Source organism: Chenopodium quinoa, unplaced genomic scaffold (genome assembly GCF_001683475.1).
Source record: "Chenopodium quinoa cultivar QQ74 unplaced genomic scaffold, ASM168347v1, whole genome shotgun sequence".
In the NCBI taxonomy this organism is placed as follows: domain Eukaryota; kingdom Viridiplantae; phylum Streptophyta; class Magnoliopsida; order Caryophyllales; family Amaranthaceae; genus Chenopodium; species Chenopodium quinoa.
The window spans coordinates 2,167,596-2,173,595 of NW_018744991.1; the positions used below are offsets into that span (position 1 = coordinate 2,167,596).

Here is a 6,000-nt window from a genome sequence, read left to right on the forward strand (position 1 = left end):
CTTTTAGTGATCTACAATTTGCCTCCTTGGTTGTGCATGAAACGTAAGTATGTAATGCTTTCACTACTAATAACTGGGCCAAGGCAACCTGGAAACGACATAGATGTTTATCTTGCACCACTTGTTGACGATTTGAGAAAGATGTGGGACGAAGGGGTTTCCGTGTTTGATGCTCATAAGAATGAGATGTTCACCTTGCGTGCAGCTCTTATGTGGACCGTTAATGATTTTCCTGCATATGGAAACTTGTCTGGGTACAAGAACAAAGGAAAAAAAGCATGCCCCATTTGTATTGATGACACTCCAAGCATACACCTTGACAATTGTCACAAAGAGGTGTATCTGCGGACTCGAAGAGGCAGAAAAAGGCTTTCGATGGGAAAACGGAAGAGGGGACTGCGCCTAGGACATTGACTGGTGAGGAGGTTTATGATCGAGTTAAGGGTATACGAACAGTATTTGGGAAACAGAAAAAGCTGCGGACTCAACTGCTCTCTTTAAAAAAGAATCAATCTTTTGGAAGCTTCCGTACTGGAAAGAACATGATGTTAGGCACTGTCTTGATGTAATGCATATAGAGAAGAATGTGTGTGATTCTCTTGTGGGAACACTGATGAATATTTAAAGCAAAACAAAGGATGGAAAGGGTGCACGATTAAATTTGGAAAAGATGGGGGTTCGTCCAGAATTATGGGCTCAGGAAAAGGTTAGAAAGGGAAAGGAACAGGAAAAGAGAGATGAAACGAGTTTGAAACAAGGAAAGGGGAAGAGCAAGGGAAAAGGAAAGTCCACAGATGCGTTGAAGAAGAATTATGATGGAAAAGCAAAGGATGCCAAGGCTTATTTACCTCCGGCTTGCTACACATTGTCAAGGGTAGAAAAACGGATGTTTTGTGCATGTCTGTACAACATTAAGGTTCCATCAGGGTATGGATCTAACATGAAAAGATTTGTATCCTTAAACGGAGAATTGAAGCTGACAAGTATGAAATCCCATGATTGTCATGTTCTTATGCAAGTATTCCTACCAATTGCAATACGTGGTATTTTACCGAAGCACGTGAGGGAAGCTATTACAAGCCTCTGTTCTTTTTTCAATACAATATGCAGCAAAGTGCTTGATCCTTGTGCACTTGATGCTTTGCAGGCGGATGTGGTTGTGACTTTGTGTAAATTTGAGATGTACTTCCCACCCTCATTCTTTGACATAATGGTGCATCTTATTCTTCATTTGGTGCGTGAAATTAAGTTGTGTGGTCCAGTGTTCATGAGGTAGTGCTATCCTTTTGAAAGACACTTGGGTACATTGCAAAACAAGGTAAGAAATCAGGCTCACCCGGAAGGAAGTATGTTTCAAGGGATCGTGGGTGAGGATATTGCTAATTTTGTGGCCGACTATATAGCTGTTGCTGAACCTATTGGTCTTCCTACTTCTCGACATGAAGGGAGACTTGATGGTCATGGCACAATCGGGTCGAAACAAATGTCACCTGACCGAGATAAGTTTTTACAAGCACACCTATATGTGTTGCACCATGTTGCAGATGTTCACCCATACTTAGATGAGCACATGGCTAGTTTGCGTGATGAATTTCCATCGAAAGGTGAAAGGGCATTGATGCAGTTGCATAATAAGAGGTTTGTGAGTTGGTTTCGTGATCAAGTGATGGGTAGAATGGATGAGAGTGTCACTGATACAGTAAGGTGGCTTGCTTATGGTCCTAGGGATGATGTTCGCTCATTTGAGGGATATGACATACATGGGTACACTTTTTGGACTGAGCGTCAGGATTTGAAATATTCCTCGACCCAAAACAGTGGTGTAACGCTTGTGGCATCGTCAAGGGAGTTTGCAAGTGCTAAGGATAAATCACCCGTTGATGCAGAGTTATCATACTATGGTCGAATTCAAGAAATATGGGAGCTTGATTATTGTAGCTTCACGATTGCTCTTTTCCGGTGTAAATGGGTTGATAATATCAGGCGTAACGTCAAATATGATGACTTTACTCTTGTAGATCTTAGCCACCTAAATGATAGTGCGAAACCATTCATCCTTACATCTTAAGCTAAGAAAGTGTTTTACGTAACTGACCCAGTAGATATGAAATGGTCTATTGTGCTATCCGGCAAAAGAAGAATCCTAGGCATTGGAGAAGTCGAGGATGAGGAAGAATATGATGCGTTTGATGACTCGGCACCTGTCACTGTTCCTAGACCTGTTGTACCAAATGACGTAGACGACCAAACCAATTATGTGCGATTAGACCACAACGAAGGAATATTAGAATGAGGTACTATTTTTCAGCAATTTTGCAATTTTAGGTGTTGAAAGTATTATCAAATGACAGGTTAGCCAAAAATGAATTAATTAATTGTCATAAGTATTATAATTAGGCAATTTATATTTGATTTTATAACTGTACCTTACAAATGTATTTATAATACAACTACTAACGTGTTATGATTGTTATGGCAGGTGATTACATCTCATGGCGGACGATCAGGACTGTATTTGTGTCGAGGATGTAGAGGATGATGATGATGATTTCTCTGAGGATGGTGATGAGTTGTATGATGTGAACAAGGAGCCTGATTTGGGTGAGGCAGAAGATCAGGCTCAGGATGAGTTGGAGTGTAGGCTGGATGAATTTGAAATGGAGGCTGAACAAGCGCCTCCTATTGAAAATGCAGTTTCTGAGACGGTTGGTGAGAACGCTACTTCCCACAATCACAGCCAAGGACAAAGTGGAGGAGGGGTGAGGGCACCGGCTAAGAAAAAGGTGAGGGGTCCGACGACAAGTTTCAAGAAACCCGCCGGTCCCATGGTCCTGGAGTACGACAAGGAGGGCAAACCTGTAGGCAAATTCTGTCGTCCATATGCTATTCACGTTGGCATTTGTGCGCGTAAAATCCCGATTACACTTCGTATGCGGGAAGTATCTCCAGGCTTGATTGACACATTTTGGAATGATACAAGGGCAAGTGTTTTATTTGCATATTTATACAATTATAAATACCTTTACTTTAATGTTATGTAAAAGGGGAAACTAATAATCGACTTTATTTGTGTTTGCAGAGTCTGTTTAATATTTCTAATGATGCCGCCAAGCGAAGGGTGTTTGAATCTTTGATAGCGGAAATATTCAGAGGCTTCAAGAGCGAATTAGTTCGTGGTTGGATCACAAAGACTGTTGTGAAAAAACCAAAGAAGAAGAAAGGCAATGATGATGAAGTCATCAATGAAGAGCTACTCCCATGGCAAAAATGGCCAAACATATCGAAGGATGATTGGGAAGCTTTTGTTATTCAACAAAGTACAAAGGAAGCAATTGTAAGTTTAAGTAAATTTGATTACAATTGTATAATATATTATCTCTTTTTGAAGTAATAATACAAACAATTCTAATTACGTAGGAACTGAGGGAGCAAAATTCCAAAAATGCAAAGATGAAGCAATACACCCAACGTATGGGGTGTAAGACATTTGGTGAATGGAGGGAAACGTGGGTCAACGAATGAGTATACCCCACTTCGCTACTAGGGTCGTCCAAAGGACCCTCTTCTTCCACGATCACTACGCTGGTGAGTCGTGCTGGTGATTTCTTCTGTTCACTGCATGCGCGTGACGAGGAGACCGGAAAATGGGCCATCAAGGCTCCGGAAACCAAAGAAATGGCTGATAAGCTCGTAAGCAACTACGAACTTGAGAACTCTATGCTATTGGTTTTTGTTTTGTTGCGTTTAGCTATCTTGTATGTGTTGGTGGTCGGCTATTATTTCTGTTTTTTTTTTTGCTACAGATTGAACACACCGAAGAACTGGTTGAAGGCAAGCTCGTCCCAAGTGTAGACCCTTTCACCTTGGCTTTGGGAAAGCCCTACCATCCAGGACGGGTAGTAGGTGCAGGAGGGTCATTGCTAGGGTGGGAAAAGGTGATAGGTCCAGAGTATAACAAATCAGGAAGACCCCGAGCAAGTGTGAACTCACCTCATGACTTGGTTTCCACGGTGGCATCGATTAAGGAACAAGTCCGCAACGAGCTCGTAAGTGAATTTAACGCTTGGGCGAAGCAAATGAACCTACCGAGCTTGCCTTTCCCCTCGAATACACCCGTCGACTCATGTAGTCACCCAAAAGGACAAGGGGAAGATGATATACATGGAGACGATGATGCAAATGAGGTACTTTCAAAACTTTTAGTTTTGGCACATTGAGTTATGTAGGATCTAAGGTGGCAGTCATTAATTTCTTGTTGCAGGGTGGTACGCCTACACATGCGGACTCGAGGGAGCTCGATAATCCAGCACCTCATCATTTTCTAGATTTACTGGTGATTTTGTTTAGTTCTATTTTAGTGATTATGGGCACATTATCAATATTAGTGAATATGGGCACATTATCAATTGTGTAGGAAACGACCCCTTGTGATATGTTTGGTTCTAATAACTGATCTTTCAAATTGGTGTAGGAAGAGACCCGTTGTTCACTTCTACACCCGGACGAATTTGGAGCTTTGCATGTGGTTGCATATGGTAGTGCACAACCGGCCGAACAAGGTACGGTCCATTTGCGACCGCTTAGGCCACAACATTACTCGGTTGGGATCAATTCTGTTATTACCGGGTTCGAGGACATCCTAATACCGGTGCCCATAGAGGAGGATGAGATAACAACACTTTGGGCGGCAAAAGGTAGCTTTGTGCAGTGGCCATGTGCTTGGGTAAGGTTGATGAACCAGGTAATTAAGATTTTGGGTTCGTTCTTTACTTTTGCCCTGTTGTCTTCACAAGAGTTAGATGGATTTGTCTTTTCTAACCAATTGCGTGATTTGTTGTATTAGATTTCGCAAAAAAGACAAACTTCAAAGAGGAGGGTGGAACAACCAATAAGCGTTGATCAACCGGTGCCAAAGAAGAGGAGTGAACAAAGGTCGGAGAGTGAAAAAGGGTCGAAGAAGAACTCTTCGAGAGGTTCAGCTTTGCAAGCTACTCCACTTGTTGCTGACACGGTCCTTCAAACGCTGTCTAAAGATTTAACATTTCTACACAACCGTGTTAGTATGTTGTCTAGTGACACTCCCATTCAAGTTCCACTACCTAAGGCAATGTTCCACTTTGATGAGGATGCAGTTGCATGGCTAAGCAAAGAAGATGTGAAAGAATTTCTAAGTGGTTCAATGCTTAACATCTCCCTCGTTCAAACATTCATGAGGTAATTTAATGCCAGACACTATTATGTTATTCAGATTAGTGGTGATTGCTTGTCATTTAATTTCCCATTAATATTTTGTTACCATGCATGCAGAGCACTACAGGAGCACTTACTTGAGATTGATTCTCCGTGTCAAGTAGGGTGGTTATGCCCCGAGCAAATCTCCACTACTAGAATCTTAGGCAACTACCCTGACGTGTTGTACTATGTTGAACGGGGTATCAAGGAATCATTGCGTGCGGGTGAAAAGTTCATATTCGCCCCATGTTTTGAGGAGTACGTTTGACCATGTCAAATTCATTTGTTTCCCCTAATTATATGTTGTACACGACTAATTATTGACTTGTTTGTGTATTGTCCATTTCTGTAGTGCACATTGGACCCTGCTGGTGATTTGTGTTCCCAGTAACACCTCTTCCTTTTTGATTCAGCTCGATTGCCTCATCCGAAAAAGCTCATCGTGAAGTCTATACTGAGAAAGTAAATATAGCTATCTAGTGTTGATTATCCTTACTTAACTCATTTATTATATTAGTCATACTAATCAAGTTTGAACTTACTTTTCTATAGTGCTATGAAGAAGATAAATTGCCGAGCTCCTCAAGGTCCTACATGGAAATCAACGATGGTAATGCTACATGATTTTGTGATTTTTATAATAAACAATGCGTAAGATGTTGCTAATTTGTTATGCATGTTTGATTCATTTACTGTGTTCCTATGCTAGTGCGCACAACAAGATAACGGAGTTGATTGCGGACTATACGTGATGAGATTCATGTTGGA

At 41.4% G+C, this 6,000-nt stretch overlaps 1 long non-coding RNA gene across 1 annotated transcript; it reads left to right on the plus strand.

Annotated features, from left to right (window-relative positions):
- The first annotated feature begins 3,192 nt into the window (after nt 1–3,192).
- On the plus strand, nt 3,193–4,316 carry LOC110706732. The gene is made up of 3 exons (XR_002508390.1): nt 3,193–3,334; nt 3,418–4,184; nt 4,262–4,316. It is a non-coding gene; the product is annotated as an uncharacterized LOC110706732 (long non-coding RNA).
- The last annotated feature ends 1,684 nt before the right edge of the window (nt 4,317–6,000 follow it).